Source organism: Diadema antillarum, unplaced genomic scaffold, assembly GCF_040938485.1.
Source record: "Diadema antillarum isolate AM-2024a unplaced genomic scaffold, OU_Dant_1.0 seq00000563_RagTag, whole genome shotgun sequence".
Lineage (NCBI taxonomy): Eukaryota > Metazoa > Echinodermata > Echinoidea > Diadematoida > Diadematidae > Diadema > Diadema antillarum.
Window position 1 is genome coordinate 2,791,300 of NW_027271502.1, and position 21,864 is coordinate 2,813,163.

Below are 21,864 nucleotides of genomic sequence, written 5' to 3' on the forward strand. Positions count from 1 at the left end.
GTTTTTAGGCACTTCGTACACACAACAACGCACTTTCATTCAGCCAAACACACATCTAACGTTATGCGTCAGTACAGTACCGTAGTATTTTGTCCGTACATAATCGCAAATTTACATACAACACTTGTGACCAAAATTGTGACAGCCACCCATTCAGAGGATCATAAAAGTAAATAATAATCTATCGAAACTACATACGGCAAATAAAGGTATAATTCAGTTTAATATAAATATTTATTACTATTTTTGATATAGTTAAGTTGAGATGAAAGGATAAATACAGCTGCTGATAATATTTAACAGTTACAGACTCAGTAAAGATTGGATCAATGAACGATCCTGCTGAATGTGAAGGTACTCGACTCCAGTGTTGAAGTCAATCGCGGGACTTCGAAGGAAAGTTGTCAATTTACTCTTTGTGTGGCCCTGGTTAAGGTAATTTGTCTGCATTGCTTATATACACAAGCGAGGTTGAGTTGTAAATGATTTAGAATCGTGTTCTTAGTGTCATCTGATATGCAAAACATATCGCTAAAGCACGATCTCATGATCTGCGGCTTTGAACGGGACATTGTTCCTTTACCACCCCGGTGATGTCCCGACAGGTTTGTACGAGATAATGCTATGAGAAGCTGGTGTCGGGAAAGTGTCCATCATGTGTGCATGTGTCTCTCTCTCTCTCCCTCTGTGTGTGTGTTGCGAATTGCAGGAGTGTGTGTAGCGAATTGCAATTGAAGTGACTGAACCTTCTTTTCCGAGACAATCGAGCTTGGTGTAAGTAATGTAAACTATAGGTTCTAGAGAGGTCTAGGCCCTTGTAGGGGAGAGAACAAAATATCTAGAATTCCTATCAATTTTTCATCCGCAGTTTATAGAGTTAGTAAATTTTGAGGATTAGTAGACGCTAGACCTATTTATTTAGTATTTTTACTTGAATTCAATGCTATGTTAGCTTTCCGATGTTGAATATCAGTTCGGGAAACCCACTCACAAGGGGGGCCCCGGTACTTATAAGTAACCCGTCCCCCTTATAAGTAATCCCGTCCCCCTTATAAGTAACCCCCGGGGCACCCCTTATAAGGAGTCTCCACGCTTTTTTGCAATACAACGCGAAAATGAAAGGACTGCGGCAATTCGCTTGATTATGTCCATAAAGCTTCACAAGTTTCCTAGTTACTCACGAAATTTGAGCAAAATCGGTTTGAGGCATCATATCTAAAATCATGGATTTAAATGCGATGTCAAACGACCCATGCGAATGCTGAAATGCGAGCGATTACTGGCGTGAGTGTCGCCAGGCGCGGCGGCGCGGCAATGCTTGAGTGCAGACGTGGCGACTGAGTACGGACACTCAGTCGCCACGTCTGCACTCAAGCATTGCCGCGCCGCCGCGCCTGGCGACACTCACGCCAGTAATCGCTCGCATTTCAGCATTCGCATGGGTCGTTTGACATCGCATTTAAATCCATGATTTTAGATATGATGCCTAAAACCGATTTTGCTCAAATTTCGTGAGTAACTAGGAAACTTGTGAAGCTTTATGGACATAATCAAGCGAATTGCCGCAGTCCTTTCATTTTCGCGTTGCGTTGCAAAAAAGCGTGGAGACTCCTTATAAGGGGTGCCCCGGGGGTTACTTATAAGGGGGACGGGATTACATATAAGGGGGACGGGTTACTTATAAGGAGGGGCCCCCCTTGTGAGTGGGTTTCCCGAACTGATATTGCCCATTGCCTTGTTTTCTTGCCTCACCTTACTCATTTCCACAACAGTCAGTGCAGTGCAGCAGTGCCATAGTGGCTAGTGATGTCCACACCACCTATTGCATTTTGATGTTGTAACGTTAAATGGTGCAATTTGATGCATGTTTTTGCGTCTTTTTGTCCCCGCCGAACGAGTTCGAGCAGGGGACTATGAAACGGGCTCCGTACGTGTGTGTGTCCGTGTGTCCGTCCGTCTGTCTGTCCGTCCGTCCGTCTGTCTGTCTGTCTGTGCGTCCGTGTGTGATCAAAATGTTCAATTTGCTACTTCTCTGTCATTTATGAGCCAATTTTGATTCTGTTTGCTTTATATGATAGCACTACATGGGAGCTTTGAAACTTCTACACAGAATTTTAGTTGTGACCTTTGACCTTGACCTTTGACCTATATTGTACATTTTGCTTCAAAATGCTACTCCTTCGCCATTTCTAACCCGATTTCGATTCCGTTTGCTTTATGTGATGGCACTAGGTGAGGGCTTCAAAACTTCTACACAGAATTTTGACCTTTGACTTCTTTGACCTTTGACCTTGATTTTTTACCTTTATTGTACATTGGCTACAAAATGCTACTCCTTCGCCATTTCTAACCCGATTTCGATTCCGTTTGCTTTATGTGATGGCACTAGGTGAGGGCTTCAAAACTTTTACACAGAATTTTGACCTTTGACTTCTTTGACCTTTGACCTTGATTTTTGACCTGCATTGTACATTTTGCTACAAAATGCTACTCCTTTGCCATTTCTAACCCAATTTCATTTCCGTTTGCTTTATGTGATGGCACTACAGTCTGTAGGTGAGGGCTTCAAAACGTCTACACAGAATTTTGACCCTTGACTTCTTTGACCTTTGACCTTGATTTTTGACCTATGTTGTACATTGGCTACAAAATGCTCCTCCTTTGCCATTTCTAACCCGATTTCGATTCCGTTTTCTTTATGTGATGGCACTAGGTGAGGGCTTCAAAACTTCTACACAGAATTTTGACCTTTGACTTCTTTGACCTTTGACCTTGATTTTTGACCTATATTGTACATTGGCTACAAAATGCTACTCCTTCGCCATTTCTAACCCGATTTCGATTCCGTGTGCTTTTTGTGATGGCACTAGGTGAGGGCTTCAAAACTTCTACACAGAATTTTGACCGTTGACTTCTTTGACCTTTGACCTTGATTTTTGACCTATATTGTACATTGGCTACAAAATGCTACTCCTTTGCCATTTCTAACCCGATTTCGATTCCGTTTGCTTTTTGTGATGGCACTAGGTGAGGGCTTCAAAACTTCTACACAGAATTTTGACCTTTGACTTCTTTGACCTTTGACCTTGATTTTTTACCGATATTGTACATTTTGCTACTAAATGCTACTTCCGGCGGGGACATATTTTACGCACCGCGTAATTTCTACTTTTCCTTGTATCGACTTGAAACGGCCCCACTTGTTTAAGGTAGCAGGATATTTTGATATGGATTATTATTGAACAATTTGTCTATAAAGTGGTAGCATTTAAATAAACTTCTTGTATTAATTCATTGTTACAATTAATTTCATGAACGTTGTTCAAATAGCAATCAAATAGAAAAGGCATGCACATGAGGGTGTACAAAAGGGATATTTCTCCTCGCACACGAAGGTGATTTTACATTTTCAGACCTGAAATTCAGCGATCTGGTGCAAACTTTTGGTGCAATACTTGGAATATTTTGTAGCTCCCCCCACCCCCCCCCCCAAAAAAAAAAAAAAATTAATGGAAATAATTTGCTAAAATAGCAAAATCACGGCATTAGCTCTTATTCCGCGTGTGCATCATCAGTGTGTATGTACAAAGTCTAATGAGGTAGAGGGGGAGTGTGTGGGAGGGGGATGCCCCCCCCCCCCCCCCCCCCCCCCGCTCGACGGAGCTTTTGCATTTTTAAAATCAAGATAATGCGATGTGAAGGACACTTTTTGTGTTTTTGTGAGAAATTCGGGTAGTGTGATTTTTCCCCTTTCTTTTTTTTTCACGATCCAAAAGTGTGTGTGGGGGGGGGGGGGGGGGGCTGCAGCCGTCATATTAGAGGCGATTCTCTGTTAGTAATTTTATATGTACATAGAAATCTCAATTCTGTGAAGGATTAGTCTTTGAGTTCTTTTAGTTTTACTAAGATGTTTCTACAAAGTCGAAGACAATCTCATGATCATGGCCAGTATGATGTAGGATGTGTATGTATGACTGTATCATCAATGAACATTGTCTGTCGAATTTTGTTTTTACAAATTGAATGGAGTCGAATTGTAGTATGGACATTTCTATAGGTATCACTGCCTGTCCTCAAGTGTATTTGCTTGTTGTACGGTATTTGATTTTCTATTTGACTTCACTGTTTTATATACATGTATACAAAATGAAAGAGTTTGAAAACTAAAGGAAGATGTGTGCATGAAAAAGAATCAACATTGACATTGAATGGATGCAACTGGAATTTTCAGCAACTCAATATTGATATTTCATTCCTCTTAGGAAGAGAGTGTTAGATCATAATGCACCAACAGTTTTTAATTTCTCTCAATTTTTCTTGTTTTTTGCAGCTGTTTGATATGGTATGATCAACATGGATTCAACACAGTGGAAGCCAGGTCATCAACATCCACAGAAGAACAGTGGCTTTCCCTTCCCACAAGCTTCTCCCATGACAAACTCTTCATACAACGGACACTTCAGCAGTGCACAGAAGCCCATGCAGGATGGCTACTCCCAGTTTAGTATGTCAGCCCAGACTATGCCTCCACCACCACCACTAGCAGCGCTTCAGCCGAACCAAGGCCACCAGGGAAACCAGGGCTATTCACATTTCACCCCTCCAAATGGGGGGCAGCATATTCCTCAAAGTGTGGCAACCTTTCCATTTCAAGCACATCAAGCTCAAGGCATGCCACCCCAACCTCCACCACCCTCAGGACCAATGACTGCACCACCTCCCATGGCCTCGGGGATGGGGCAGGGTTTCCCTCATCCTCCCCCGCCACCTCTGCCATTCCCACCACAACCAAACACTTCTCAACCATATCACGGCAGTTCGCAAGCCCCGCCCCCAGATGGAATGCAGTTTCCACCAAACTTCCAGCACACTTTTCCACCATTTCCTCCTCCTCCTTCTCAACCACCCTCAAACTACCCTGCTCAGACGGGCAGTGATTGGTCACGTATGCCAGGACAGCATCAGCCACGCAACAGGCAGCCAGGGAATCAACAGAATATGCCCCGAGCAGACCGTCAGCCAGGGTACCAAAGCTCTTCAAATGCAAGTCACACTACAGATACTAGCAGTGGACACCAATTCAAGTCAGGCTTTGAGAGACCAAAGTTGTCACCATACCAGTCCAGGAGGAGCAGACAAAATGCTCAAGACCAAAGAACTGCATCTCCTCATGATTACTCTGGAGGAAGGTCTGGCATGGACAGGAAAACAGAGACATTTGGTATGAGTGTGTTGCCATTTGGAGATCAGGAAGGGCAGTCAGACATTGAAAAACCACAGGTTGAAGAGACAGAAGACCAAAAGTGGGTGAAGACCTGGCTGAAGGGAGTCCAAATTTGTCGTCACAGACAAAAAGAGAAGAAATCTGTTGTGAGGGTAAGGAGCTATATTTGAATGTGTGTGTATGTGTGTGTGTGTGTATTAGCAGAGTAATTACACACTTTTTTTTTTAAGTTGATATACATCGTACCAGTAAAATGTAAGTCACAATGTGGTCATGAGTTATACATATACAGCTGTATGTGTGAGAGTTTGTTTGCCTTTGTAAAAGATTAATTTTAGTCTAATTTCTGTTCCCCAGGTTTAGAGCTGCCACAGCAAACAATCGGCCTAACAATCAGTCGAGGAGTGCCTCACAGCAACACTTCTACATGCTATCCCAGTCATCAGACCATACAAAGTACTGCTTGGTCAGAGCATATAGTGTCACATTAAGATAATCATATGCAGGTCATTGATCTCAGTGATGACTTTAGGACTGGAATTGACATGTTGCTATGCTGTATCAGGACATGACATTTAGCAAGCTGGTCTCGAGTCTCCAAATTCTTAAGAACTCTATCTTAGGTATTAGTATATGGCAGTCTGTTGTTCTCACTATAGAAGCTCTTTACCCTTGGCAGATATCAGATGCCAAACAGGTGCTGTGGAAGTTCCTGAATCTACTCGAGCAGCTAAAGGTCCATAAGGAGCAAGCCAATGAAAGCATGCAAACAGACGATGACGGAAAGTGGGAACTTAACTGCGTCCAAATGAAAAACATCATGGTTAGTAAACTAATACATGCCGGTTTTAGAAAAAAACGCTGGCTCACTTTTAACGACAGTTTAATGGTAGATATCAAGTAACATCATGGTCATGTGCTGTTAGACCACTCCTCTCAGATGAAAACAGAAGAGTATGATTGGTAGAAATGTTGCTGAATTGATGAAATTTAGTTTTGGATATATCAACTTGTTAATTACATTGATGAGCAGAATTTGATTATTATGTACATACTCGAGCTGATGATGTCGCATGATCACAATATTGCTCTTTTGTGTGGCTGTGGCAAAATAAAGGATAAGTAAATGGGTGGTGACTCATGTTTTGTTTTGTTTTTAGCTCTTTTATCCAAGGGCTTAAATGTTTTTTGCTAATTGATTGAATATAGTCATATTGTTAACTCTTAATTCTCAATGCCTTCAATGCCTCCGGATCTCGGACGTCGACCGCACAATGGCGACGAAAATTGGCACTGACACGCATTGCCTATGATGTAATCTAAAGTACCATGAAGTTGATTTTTTTCAAAAATTATCATTTACACCAAATTATGCTAATTTATGCATAATGATGCATGAAATCAGACAATTTGGTATAAATCACTAAATAAAGCTCAAAACAGGCACATTTTTGGTGTAAATATCCTTTTTAGTGTCCTTAGCAAATGTAAGAGAAAAAAATTGCACAATCAGAAAAAATTATTTTATTGTATTTTATTGTTTTTTGAATTTCTTATGTATTTCATTGTTTTTTGACTTTATGTTTTTCATTGTTTTTTTCGATGAAATTTGTCCGTGACATTGTTCCGAACAAGAAAATGCGTTATTAATTGATTTTAATCAATAAACCCCCCAAATAATCATGCTTTTATGAAATTTGCCTGTTAACACAGTTTGCATTGAAATTGTACACAAATTCACGTTTTTGAGCAATTTGTGGTCTGACATGCACGTGCATATTTATGTGCAACTTCGGAACCGCGCACAAGGGCATCGCAAATTTGGTGTCAAAAGATGCGGGAGACTTGAAAGAAAAAAGTTGTGAAACGTCGCGGCGATAGCTTCTTGCGATAGCGATACATCGCCCGAAACGTCGAGGGGGGGGGGGGGCCTCGGAGGCCCCCCCCCCCCCCCCCCCCCCCGGCCTAGTTAGGGTTAAGTCTTTCATTCTCATAACCTATGAAACTCTTTCATTCCTTGAATCACTGCTCAGTGCCTGTAGAACCCTCAAATTCCAAGAGCTTAGAGCTGTATCCTTGTAACAACTGATGAATATGTTTCTAGCTGCCTCTCATGTTTTTCCCCAAGGAGGAGCTGGCATCCTTGCAATCCAAGATTCGAGATCAGAGTTTTCAGGAAGGCCTGAAAGATTCAATTAGAAGGAGGAGAAGGAAAAGGGTAAGTATTATAAAAATGAAGATAATTAAAAATACTCAGAGTTGCTGAGACTGAAAGATATTTGTTATTAGTTTTAATTGATATTTATCATTTGGCTACTCTGACAGGGTTTGTGGGTTCTGCACCAATGATTAACAGATATTTCCTATTGCGTTATTGAGGCAAGAAGTGAATAGTGCACTCATTCCATGACTAGTTTCTCATGCAGATTACATGCAACTCTTTACATTGAGAGAACTTTGTTGTTGTTGTTGGTCATGTTATAAACTTCCTCTCTCCAAGACCATTTTGTGTTTATTACTGGTACCAACTGTTGAATTTAGCATTTAAAAGAATTGTGCCTTGAAAGTGTCAGGTAAACTGAAATTTTATAAAATATCCTTTTGAAAACAAAAATGCCAGTTTTCAGCCCTAGGAAAATTTTGGTAACAAAAAAAAAAAACCAAAAAACACCAAAGCAACACAAAAAAGAGGGGTAATGTGATTCTGATTGGTTTATTTGCAGAAAACATAAAAACCTACATGGTTTTTTGGTGTGTAGATCAGTCAAACGATAGATACAATAGAAAAATTAGAACCCTTGCTTTAGACAAGGACTCTTTCAGACATACAGAAATGTCAAGCAAATTGTAAGTGTGTTTTTTACTTCATACTCCACACAACCACTGACCTTTGGCACCTGTGCTCTAAATCTCGGACTGCCGCTCAGGAGAGACGTAGACGTCATCGCGAGGAGGAATGGAGAAATGAAGACGGAGAAGATCGCGAGAGAGCATGAGAGGATCATGCTGCAATGGCCAAGCATCTCCAGGCAAAGCAGGAGAAAGAGCAGGTTAGTTAGGGTCATCGACTCTGCCGCAAGCATCTGAGAATTCTATGCAGAATGCCTGAGAAATATATTATAGCAGACCACAGCTATATTGCACTTAATCTGACAGCATGGTGATTACAAAATTTTTGAGGTTATACCCTTGTCCAAACCACAGTCACCCATATAGATACACTCCCCCTAAAGCAGTTCATTCTGGGAAAAAACAAAAATATGTGTATATGAAAATGTATAGCATTTATGTATCCCCCATCTTTCTTTTTGTTATGTCTGATTTTGATGAAACTTGAACCACTGTGTGTGTTTTAATTTATTCTACCACTCTATAACATATTATAGAGGGAGTGCACTTTTCTGTCAACTTGACGATGCAATGGAGATCTTTTTTAATGTAAGTCCACTTGCAGGCTGGAAGTGAACCATAATTAGCATGCCCCTCTAGCATTTTTTTTTAACCTGCCAACCCTCCTATTCTGTTTCAAACTACTCCAGGAGGAGGCACTGCAAAAGGAGGTCGACAACACTCTCTCAGAGGTGCGCAAGAAGAAGCAGGAAGTCCACAAGAGCATGGAGCTCTTGAGGGCGCTGCGCAAGCTGAGGAAGGTGAAAAGAGAGTCGGCAGAGAGGCAAGGTTTGTGTGCGTTCCCATGGATTTTCCATTGCTCCATCCATTGGTTTATATCCAGTGTGCCCCAGCAGAATGTGAATCTTGCAATAAGCCTACTAAATGTCACATGATTTCACTTTGACTCCATCTAGATTTTCCCGTACACCTGAAATGTTACAGAACCAACATACAGTGGACTCCCATTATAATGAAGTCCTCGGGACTGGCAGTTTTCTTTCGTTATATCAAAATTTCTGTATAACTGAATAAATAAACAATAAGAAACAGAGAGCGGATGATGTTGCAGCCTGAATTTTTACTTTATTGTAACCAGAATTTCATTATAATGGGAGTGAACTGTATACGTACTTTATCCTTGTTCAACTTTTCTTGGAATGATGGAAGACTTCTTGAGTGTATATATTGGACAGATTGTACTTGATATCAAGCTTGCGTGCATTTTTCTTTAATAGCAGGGTTAATTGTAAATAATATCTAAAGATATGCTCTGCATGACTGAAATGCTGTGATAATGTTTGCTGAATTATGCCAAGGAGGCTCTTACAGGAGAATGCGGTGCCTTTATTCGCTCCTGCAAGTGATGACAGAAGACACAGTGTTGCTATTTTCATTTCAAAGACGATCTATTTGGGTAACTACTTTAGTTCTGGGTTGTCAGAGATCAGTCCATCAAAAGTGAAGTAATAGCCGTTATCATCATTTGTTGTAAAAGCTAATGATTATGTTCAGCTTGATATATTTTTTTTAAATGACCAGAATTTATCAGAATAATCTTCTTTGTGGAACTCCCAGAAGTTTTCTTTGCTCATGAAAGTGTATAACCGATTTCACCCTGTCCAACGCCATTAATAGGTGTACTGATGCATGGCAATGCTCCCCAGATATAGGAGACAATCAAAGTCAGCACAACAAAATAGACATATCAGTCACTAAATATAACTTTGACTAGAATGAATTTTTTGATCAGATTATTCCCCTTTGTTACAAATGGGGAGTACCATGATTTTGATTTTTGAGAGACCTTGGATATTTTAGCTATGGATGTGAAATGCTTGATGCCTGTCACAATGCACAAGAGTGACTCCTGTCTTTTTCTTTTTTCAAAGGGGGCAGGGGGGTGGAAAGGGTTGTGACAAATTTTATCTTGTGCTTATTTTTTTCTTTCCACACTTGCCATGACTGCAGTTGTTGTTGTTTTTTTTTCTTCTTCATTGTTATGGCTGTCACTTTCAATATCAGGCTTTACCATTCCAGAAGAGCTAGATGTGCACTTTGACAAGAAAGTCTCGAGTCTTGAAACAATGATGAACAAACAGAAGCTCCTCTATGTGGAAGAAGAGAAGGCATTACAGGTGGGTGATATAGTAAAGTCATATGTTTGTTGTACCAAAGACATACCATTCTGGTCACATGGTTGAGAATGAAAAGGGATGAAGGGTTATCTGAAAAATCGAGTGATGAGGTTTTGGCACTTCTTTTACTAAATTCCTTTACATCACGTGTAGCTATTGTCATTAAGTCAAACCTGTCCCATTCCTTTGTATTGCGATTTGTTTATATGGAGATATCTATGAGTTAATGATACTAAATGATAATACAGCTGCCATATGGAAGAGTTTTATGCCCTCGTAAATGTTGAAAATTTCATGGTGTGGATATTTTCAAGCCTTCTTGATGACATACACATGTATTTAATGTAGGAATATCAAAACACTTTTAAGTTATCTGTTTGTTTGCATGAATAAATGTGTCACTGTACATTGAATACAAACTTGAAATGCAGGGCCTTTAGTTTGCACATGTGTGCAAATGCTGTCTAGCCTTGCAATATCTGGTCCAGACAGATGTGTTGGTTATTCTTCAATTTACTCTTATTTTGAAGAAATTATGTCCTCCTGGAAGCTTACCAAAACCACCCACAAAATTTAAACTTATAAATTTCCTCTTCCATAGCAGATTGAAAAAAAAAACCACACACACACACACACACACACACACACACACAGTCACACATGGGCAGAAATCCATATCATCTGTAGCTGTTAGATGATGCTTTGAAATGGGGAGCATCTTCGGAAGGCAAATTGGTGATGGCCAACATTGAGAGATTTGAGCAGGATGAGGAGAAGATTGTCATAGATCACACAGAAATGTGAAAGACTTTTGTAGTTAGCTGCCATGTTATCTACAAGTAGCTGTCCTTGATGTGAATTTGGGCACTGCTGTTTAAAGATTGTTATTATCTTTTGTCAGATATAAGGAAAATAATGCAGCTGATCAGATGGCAGACAAGACTTTTAACAGTGTAAATGATGAAATGTTGCTGCTTCCAATCAAAACCAGGCTCTGATGCATAAAAAAAGCAAAATGTTTACTGTTCTTTGTCACACATCACATGCAGCTTTTTATTTCAGCATACATTGATATATACTGCATATGTTGGCACGTTTCATCTGAGGTCCGTATTTCTTCTCTTCCCCGTATATCAAGGTGATGCTTGAAGAAGAGCATGAAGAGACAAGGGAAAGAGAGCGACAGAAGAAGCAACGGAAAGAACGTGAGAGAGCAGAGAAGGCATGGAAAGAACAACTAGAGATACTCTTTGGGGAGTGTGAGTATTATTCACCGTTTTTGGTAGAGTCCGAAAAATAGTACCGTGTGCCGCAAAGCAATGTGTTTAATTTTAGCCAAAGCAAAATAGTGTGTGAGGAGAAAGGAACCCTTTACTACTATCTAAATACTCTGGTGAGTACCTGCTTGTACTTGAAAACACACGCTCTTCTACACCATAATAATTTATAAGTGCTGTGAGTGATTATTCATTTGATGGGAATAGGCAGTGGATGAGAATTACTTCAATTGGAAGTATTTCTCTAAACATTGTCTTGCAAGCCAGCCTGCTTTGCTTCATTTTATTCATATCATTTGTGTGTTTGCACGTGCCACCATTCAAGTAGCCAAAAAGAAAATGGGATCATTGTGTAAGGGGATCTTAATTTGTTGATTGCATCTTATTATTTATCTGCACTATATGACCTGGTCAATACGTGATAGTTGCTTAATTCTTGTTTGTCTCTCAGAGCAAACCACTAAGGGGTCGGCATAATTCTCACCTGTTTTCTAGGGAGTTTGTACGTGTATGTGTGTGACAAAATACTTCACCAACTCTTCTCCCTGCTCTTTGTGAGATGCGTATCGGGATCTTTTTTCAGGCATGAGAAGTAGATGCAACATTGCTAAGGTCCCACTGCGCCAGGAACATAAACCCTCTTTTACGCTGAGGCAGCCACACTACGGATTGAATTCAAAGTGGCTCATTGCCCATGTTTTATATGTGAGAGTCCCCATCCATTGTTACCTTCTTGGTTGCCAGCATGTTGAGCAGGGCCCCATATGAAAGGGATTTGTAGGTGATTGGGCTTTCGTGCAAGCAGTTACAAGTGATACTGATACTGATTGCACTGTCTATTGCAACTCTTTGATGGTATGCTACCAGCTCACAGTGCGCAGCAGGCACTTTGTGGGGACTATCAGCACCAACAAATTTTAAACTTCATCATTCCCATTGCCTAACTAATAGTATACAGTACCTTCAGCATTTTGAAACCTGTGTCCAAAATGCTACAACCCAGTAATACAATATTGTTAGAGTATGAAAAGCCAGCATGTCATCAAGAATATGTATAATTGTCTCTGCAGTTATTAGTTATCATGAATGGGAATCTTTGTAGCATAATGTCCCTTATATATGTATGTATATTTCTTAATTGTGTGACTGCTTTGTCCCCATTCAGGTGAAGAATTACATCTGGGCCATCCCCTATTCATGTTCCGCCAGTTTCAACAGCAAGCCGATAATGATATCCTGTCCCTTATCAACATTAGGTGAGATATCCGTGCTTTCTTCTTACGAATGGTGAATCTTTCATAGGTCAGGACATAGTGTAAACCCTGTGTAAATAGATAAACATGGGATCAAAGATATCATATTCACCGACAGTGAAGCCACACAGTAAGTGATTTAAATTCTGTTATCATTTGATGTTATAGATATGTTTTATTGCTTTTTATTCATTTTGAAACATGGGAATTTAGTGAAAATTGAAGTGATAATCTCATCTAGTTTGCATATAACAATGACCAATATTCCTCTGTGCACACATATGAACGTATGAATACGAATGTGTAGTTGTGATGAAACTTCTACCATTCCTTTTTTTTTTTTTAATTTGACTCAACAGTTAACTTAAACATGGAAGAGTTATTCATTGTAAGGGGTTTTTGACGATACCATCCAAATTTTGACAGATTCCAAGATGCGTTGTTTATAGTAGTGCTCTGTCTGTTGTCTCTTTCCTGCAGGCGTCAGTGGGATGCGTTTTTGGTGCCCGAGACTGATCGAGTGGGGACGAGCATCCCTGTGTCATGGGTCACGCCCTCTGACCCCTCCAATCACATCTGGGCAACTGCCCTCGAGCTGGCGCCCAGTTCGTGACATTCAGAATGAGAATTTTTTATTTGGCCTGCAATTTTCACACTCCGGTTGTCATAGAATCTCAGGATTTCTAACGAATATGACATTTTGTGGCCTAAGCCTACAAATAATTTTCGGTAATCTGCAGGGCACTAGTATGTGAAGCAAGGGTCAAAGACTCCTGTGGTGATATGCTGAAAGTGGGGCGCATGAACTAGAAAGGTCACTGTGTTGTAACAGAGATGCACATGCAGCAGAGGAAAGTTCACTTAAAGTCCACCATGAAAATTCTTGAATGTTTCAAATGGGTTAATAGCTTCCCAGATGCAAAGATTAATTACTGAGAACTCTGTGCTGGGATTTTTCCTTTTATTTGATTGGTTTTATTTTTTATTTTTTCTCCTAGGAGCTGTTACTGTGTGAGCAATGGTGAAATATAGTTTTGTTTCAGACCAGTAAAATGACTTTTGGGCTGGGGCATATAAAAATCATAGTTCTAAATCTGGGTTAGTTATTATTTTCAACTTTTTTCCTTTTTTTTTTTTTTTTTTGGTGGGGGTGGGGCACTCACAGCTTGTGCACTTGGGTTTTAGTTGCCCTGGTGTTCAACACAGCTGAGTTATTTCCAGCAGTGGCACTTTTTTACGTCATATATAGGAGTCTTGATGAACTCATGATTGTACTGATTGTACTTTTTTTTAACAGTTCAAGATTAATGTGCGGAGAAAGAAATGTTTGAGCATTAAACTTTTGTATGTTTCAAAACTCTTTACCTTTGATTGTGTGCTTGTGTACATGTGAGGTAGATGCTTGTGATAAGGTTTTCACATATATCACTGGTACTTTTGAACCCCCTGTTCATCAAATTTCTTCCTGCATGAAGAAAGAGCTTTATACCCTGCATGATTTTACTCTGGTTGATTTTCAGTCTGTTCTGTGCAAGAAAATCAGATACCGTATATCATTAGGAGTGTTGACTTTAAGAAGCATGGTCCTGGAAAGGACCCAACTGGGTCGAGTACAACTGTAGATCCTCTTGGCCCGTTGAGGATGGGCTGATTTTGCTACAACACGCATTTCCCATAGACACTTGCCCGAGTATACTCGAGACCCGTCCTCAACGGGTTAACAACCACACTCTTTCCACACAAGAAATCAATGTGAAATAGGACTAGAGCCTCTCAATAAACAAACATTCAGAGAGCATAATTTTACATTGATGAGTGCATTCTTTGTATGCTGGAACAGATAGTAAATTACTCCATTAAATTATACACATTTTATAGAGTTCTTGTGTGTGTGTGTGTGTGTGTGTGTGTGTACTGAAAAAAAAAGTGTGTGTTTGTGCGTGTGACCAAAAAAAAAAAAATCATTTTTACACACTTTTTTTGTAAACTTTTTATATGTAATTTAAATGATTTGCAATACGCATAATATGTTAATGTTAACTATTTATAAGAACAACATAGTAATCTGATATATGCATTAGTATGGTTCAGCTGTATTTCTGCTTTTATTTTCTCATATTCACATTTCCTTTTACTTTTCATTCACACGACTTGGATGTATATTTACAAAGTAGTAAAATAAAACATTAATGAAACATCATAACATAATAAACAACTCAGTAATCAACAAAACTTTGAAGTGGTTCGAGGAGATATTGGAGAAAACAATCATTACATTGCGTCATGGTGGCAATGAAAATTCAGCAGACTCATTTACAAACTCCTTGGGACTAATGCAATCATCGTTGTATCAAACGCTTCTTACATGTTGGTCTAAAAAAGAATTAACTACAGAGAAACCTGACAGTGTAAACTCTGGGGCAAGAAGGGTTACTGTACTTTGTTATAAGAGTCCACTGTACAAGCGAGCTGTTATAAGTCTTTCCATATGGCTGGTTAGGGGTTCACATGTGCCATACAGGATAAAAAAACTCTAGCCGGAATCCACTCACATTCTGATAATGTGAACACGTACTCCTTGTCCACCCTCATTCAGTTGCCCCCAAACAAACAAATTAATAAAGACTATATATACTACGAGTATTATAATATCATCTCTGACATTTCTTGCATGTCTTGATAAAGAATGAAGATTCAAATTCATGAAATTCTTCCGTCGAGATGTTTTCATTGCAACTGATCGATAAATTGCCCTACACCAACGTAAATATGCACTGAATTGATCAGTGTTTTAGTAGTAGCCATAATAAAAAAATCATGGGCGTACATACTCGAGCAGGATTCGAACCTATGACCTCCTGATCATGGCTACTACTAAAACACTGATCAATTCAGTGCTTATTGATAACTGATATTCACATGTAATGTGTAATGATGACAATCAAAGCGGTTACATAACTACTTCATAGATTTTTTTTTCTTTTTTTTTGAAATTTATGACAATTTGCTACACAAGCTTTCCCCTACGTCATTCTCCACATTGTTTACCATCATACGCATGTCATACTGGTAAAAAAGAACTATGCTTGATAAATAAAAAAATGTAAACAAACCTGCAAATATCTAAACTTGAAAATGATTACTTCATTTAGTCAAACAATTGCAAGAAATAGCTATATAGCATTAACAGAAGGAAAAATGCAGAAACACAATAAAATGAACACATTTTTTTTCTTATTAAAAACAAAGGTGCAAATATATATTCCATATTTCCCTTCTGCTTGTAATACAATGAACATCCATAGCATTGGTGCTACAGATACACCTCCTCTACAATATGAGAGGGACAAGATACACTAGGCAAGTACAATGTATGCTGGAAAGTGCATTCTGCCAAAAACCTCACAAGGGTCCATAAGCTCCAATATACATGTACACCTGCCTTACAGTTCCTGCGATTTGACAGATAAATATCAAATTACTACATGTATGTGTGTCTTTATGGGTATGGTATATTTCAACGTGGATGTACGCACATCCATAATTACCTGGTATAGAGCAGCATGTACATGCTATCTGGAAATGATATAAGACATCTCAAGATTGACTAGACAGAAAGAAACAAAGACAGACAGAAAAATGAACAGAAGAAGAGAAAGAAATGACACTCAACTTGTCCTCAAAAAATGAAAAGAAAAAACAAGTGATAGAAAACGTGGTAATGCTGAGTACATTCTGAGAAGACCATACATTGGACATAAATGTTCAGCAGCGCACTGCATCAGTATGAAAACAAAGTGCTCGCAGTGTTATTCCACAACGCAAGTCGTCATATCACCATACTGTGTCGCGATGATTTACATGGGTAGTCGGGCTCGAGCATGATTGTATGTTGAAGAAAAATCGAAATTCCATATTAGCGATGTTGTCAAACAGGCATCTGGGGCACAGGGCGGCCTTTGCAGCACACTTAAAAGGCATGGCATGGCATTCTAGTCTGCATCTGCTCATGATCTGATGACAACATTCTGATCAACGGAGGCCAGTAAGATATAACACGTATCATTTTCCCAAATTATTCTTCACCACACACACACACACACTTTCTTATATATTCCTTGAGAAGCCAACACTGAACTACATGTACAATATCCTACATCTATTCATGAGTCTGGATGACACTTTCTCCTATACTCTGTTCAAACATTATTGGTGTAGTTCAGTTGACAAGAAAAGTCAATCAAAATTCCGCTTTGTTGCTGTTGTTATTGTGGTTGTTTATCAGATGTTATCAAAGCCATAATTTCCAGACATTGATCACTAATAGCTACTGCCCTTCTCCATTGTTGTCTAGTGGTCATACATGTACATGTATGTCTAAAATATTCTGAGTAAACATTCTAAAATAGCCGATCTAACTTCTCACTAAAGTTCTCCTTTTGTTTGAGTGTTCTCTGATAAACCATTAAACTAAAATTTGATGCAACATTTATATAATTTTGAAATCTATATAATCAATCCCAAATGATAAACCATTAACTAAAATTTGATGCAACATTTATATAATTTTGAAATCTAAATAATCAATCCCAAATGAAAAATACATTACCTTCACCATTCGGTGCAGAACAATCAAACATTGTCTATTGTGCAATCCAAACATTGAGACATCTACACTGGAGCTTCATGGTTTTTATACACTTGTATCATCATAGCTGCATTTCTATAGCTTTTACATCCAATCTGGTTCTGCATCCAACCTGAAATACACATTATGGGACTCCCTATGCCATACATTTCACCGTCGTTTTATTTCTGCACACGTAGGGAGTCGACTAATATTCATGATAGCAACAACAAGCCACAATATTGCCTTAATTGCCCTAGAAAAGTGCAATGTATATAATCTCTATAAAGTTGGGAAATTGCATTCTTCACTTCTTGAAAAGGCATAAGACTTTCTCATTACATTGCTGTGGTTTTCAGCCGTGAAAGTGTCTGAAGAGTCTCGGTACATCAGTACTTTACATTACCAAAACATGTTAACAAAATGTGACAGATCCACGGACTTCAACCCCAAGCATCTCTTCAACAGGAGATTCTCCCACCTGGACCCCACAGCAAACTGGAGACTGATCGCTTGCACAACATTACGAGCACATAGCACACATCACAAGTACAGTGTACGTTGTCCCTCGCAGCCAGCTGGGGTCCAGGAAGCCCTAGTATTATATCATGCTGCCTGGTGCATCTTAAAGCCTTATATTTGAACACATGGGACACAGCTAAAGTTTGGCAGGTGAAAGCTAAATTTAAGCAGAAGAAAATTCAGCTTGAGCTGAGACACACAGATAGAACATGAGACACTCAAACTCAAGTAAGAGAGCCCAGAGTTTTGTGAAAATGGTCTCAAGGCGAGAGTTATCTTGCCGAAAGTGGGAGAGTTGGAGTCTCTGCAGATCAGTAAGAGTAAGGGGTGAAATTTGCAGAAATATTCACACATAAATGGCCATTTAAATGTCAGCTACAATGGCATTCAATGGACATAATGAGATAGTCACTTCAGCAGAGCATTTAACCCATCTGGGTTAAAATTCAAAAACATTTTGATGAAAATTGATACAAAACCATATGTGGCATTGAAGTGCATCGCATTTTCTGGAACAGGCAGAATTTGGTATCAGTGACATGGACTGACAGAGGTTAACAGTAGGAATCTTCCCACAAAATTTGGAATAGCTGGGAGGCACTATAGAGATAGTGAAATTAGTTGTGTCAACTCTATTCCTTTTGTGCACACCAATGTCACTTGTGTTACACTTTTTTTTTTTCATATACAGTGTATTTGTACAAATGTACTTTTCTTTGATGGACAAGTCTGCTTTAAGAGTTGAAATGAAACATATTGTGGATATGATGGATAATTTCATTCATATAATAAGAATGAAGGAATTTGTCTTCATGGACAGTAATGGGGGGAAAAAAAGGAAAACCTTTGTTCATACACTTAAGCCTACATGGAAATCAAGACGTTATCTTCATCAAATGTGCTGGAAAGAACAAAATCTTGTCTTTCTGTGATAGACTGACATCGTAGCAAAGTGGCAAAGAGATCTTCAAAAGATGAATGGTTGGTATCACAATTTTACCGAACATCTGGTCTAAATCTGCTAAAGGTCTACTCTCCGACTGTCTTCAAATTTCTTCAGTGTCATCAATAAGGTTTTCTTTGTAGTAAAGTGTTATTTACAGCCATACTTACACTGAAGAGACCAAAGCTGGACTTATACCACATTAGCATAAATAAACACTTTGCTGAAGACTTTCTGATGGTCTGAAGAGAAAAACCACTCTTTCACAATATCTTTGATTTTATATGCACCCAGCATAGTTCAGTGTTCACTTCACTGCTCACAAGAATTTGATTACCACATTACATTCAACGTTGCTACATTCAACCTTGGCAATGATTTTATCACAACACTTAAAAGCTGCAGTACACTGGATGTAAACCTGTCATATTCTTAAAAGCTAGAACATGGTTCTCAGAAGGGCTCAAAATTCATCTTCCACCATTTGGATTTGCTTGCAATATAGCAGAAGGCTCTACCAAGAAACTTGTCTGGCTGACTCGATTTGATGGAATAATGGGTTGTTTTGGATCATTTTGAGGTCAAAAGTGTGAAATTTATAATAAAAGACAGTGTACCAGACTTTTATTTCTGAAGCGCCCCCCATGTTCAGTATGGGTACGTAGAACGCTATTATACAACACCTAAGAATGATGTCGAATTGTGATTGGTCAAGAACATGTCACATGACATTCAATAGAAAATACCTATCAAACTCATTGAGAGTGACAGCCATACAATAGGCCCCTGGCATGGGCCTATTGCACGGCTGGAAGGTACTATAGCACGGCTTCGTGGGGGGCTACTAATGCATGGCTGCTCTCAGAGTTCTGTGGCTCACAGCAGCAAAGCGCCAGCAATCTGCATTGTACGTGCTGGCCGGCTGCGCTGCGCTGCCGGTAAGTCTCACAGACCAGGCGCGGCGGAGTACTGCAACGTTAACGTGTACGCGCACGCGCAGCTGCTTTACCTAGCTAGTTGCATGTATTGCGGCCTTTATACCTACTGCTGTGTTTTTACTTTTGACTCTGATCTGCTACGTGGACCACAGTGATCCCAAAATCAAGACTTCATTTCAAGTTGAGAAACCGTAATTTGATTATTTTTCTGTGTTTTTATACAAAATCATTTTCGGAAATAGACAAAGTCTAGACCTACTACTAGATCACTACCGACATCTCAGATCAGCCTAACAGTCAGGCCTAACTCGATTTAACGTTAGCGTAGAATGGGTATAGACCCTGCGGAGTTTGTGATTACTGTGACTGTTGTGGTCGAATCATGACGAGTGTTTGAAAGCAGTACACAGGGTGGTTTACAATTCTCGGCCTAATTGTTACATTTATTTTTGGGCCTTCCTGAGTTGGCGGTCACTAATTTAGTACTGTGATTGTGGACAACGTGTTGTATAAAACGAATAATTTATGATTTTGTTCGTGCATTGGGGCACGTAATACCGCACTCGGCGCGAATTTCGCCACTGGTCTATTCAACGCGGCGCTACGCACCTTGTTGAATAGACCAGTGGCTTATCTCGCGCCTCGTGCGGTATTCGTGCCCTATGCACTCACAACTCATAAATTATTCGTATACTAGAACACAATGATCGAATCATGCCAGCCCTGCAGAAGTACTGAATCGCACGCAGCTAAGAAGCTGCATACATTCTCATGCTTGATGGATACAGCTATGGCCCCATATATTGTAATCAGTGTAATCGAATGCAAAACATCACATTGCAACCACAATCAGGAATGCTCTGAGATTGCATTACTTCCAACATAGCTTTGTAGCATTTTTGTTGTTCCCTAACTGAAATAGTGTTATCACAACATTATTTCACATGTTATTCATGCATATGTCTCCATTCTACAGTACAATGAAACAGTTTCTGCAGGTGTACAAGAAGTACAGTATGTTTTGCCCCCAAATATCCCACTCATTTTGCACAAGCTATGATCAAAGTCAAGAGTAGCTAACTACACATAATATAACAGATGTTGATGTCTCTGGAAAAAGGTAATCAGTAATATCAATGATGCGAGGCTTGCTCTTTTTTAATACATCAGTGCACTGCTCAAACATTCAACGGAGTTACAACTTTAGCAATAACTCTGCACTTTCATCATTTCCCAAAGCTAGGAAGGGGCATTTTGATACGACAGTGTCGGTTACCTTAAACTGCCAGGACATCTGGCATCAAGATCTTAGCAAATGCCAGAAACAAAACCACTTAATGTACTGGGATGGTACATACTGTACACCAGATGTAACAGAGAATCAATTCACAAAAGAATGCCATGAAAGCAACAGAAAACCTGAAGTGACAGGTGCAAATTAAAATTAAAAACAAAAAACATATAAAGAACTTCTGACTTTTGAGTCGGCACTACACTGCGAATCAGTACGTCATTTGTGACAGAGCATCATGAAACCAACAAAAAGTTGCACCCCTTGATTTAATGTGAGGACTCAAATAGGGTGAAATGGATCACCTTAGTCAATCTCCTTTTTTTTCATATTTTCGGAAAGAGGTATTTTTCTTCTACATTATATCTAAGTTTTTGATCATAAAATGAATGGGAAAGCGTGTTTTCAGGAGCTTTTCTACCTATAATTTGATCAGGTATGTCTTAGAGGCCCCTTTTCATTTCTTGAAAATCCTTCGCACACTCTTCACTTTCAACTCTTATAACTTTTGAAAGGATAATGCTACTTCTTTGAAAGTTGGCATTAATCATGGACAGAATGTGTTAATAGAGCATGCTTAATTTCAGCTTAATCTGATAATCCCTTCATTGTTGTTGCTTAGGTGGTTTGAGTCCTGTTTTTTGTCCCATTCATCACTCAGCTAGCACGGCTTGGTAAAGATTAAGCGCTTAAATAGACCCTGTACTTGAGAGCCTCTTTCCTCAGTTCACACTTTTCCCACTTTCCACACTTTTTTTTTTT

At 39.3% G+C, this 21,864-nt stretch overlaps 1 pseudogene; it reads left to right on the top strand.

Annotated features, from left to right (window-relative positions):
• The first annotated feature begins 4,353 nt into the window (after positions 1-4,353).
• On the top strand, positions 4,354-13,626 carry LOC139735115 (uncharacterized; annotated as a pseudogene).
• The last annotated feature ends 8,238 nt before the right edge of the window (positions 13,627-21,864 follow it).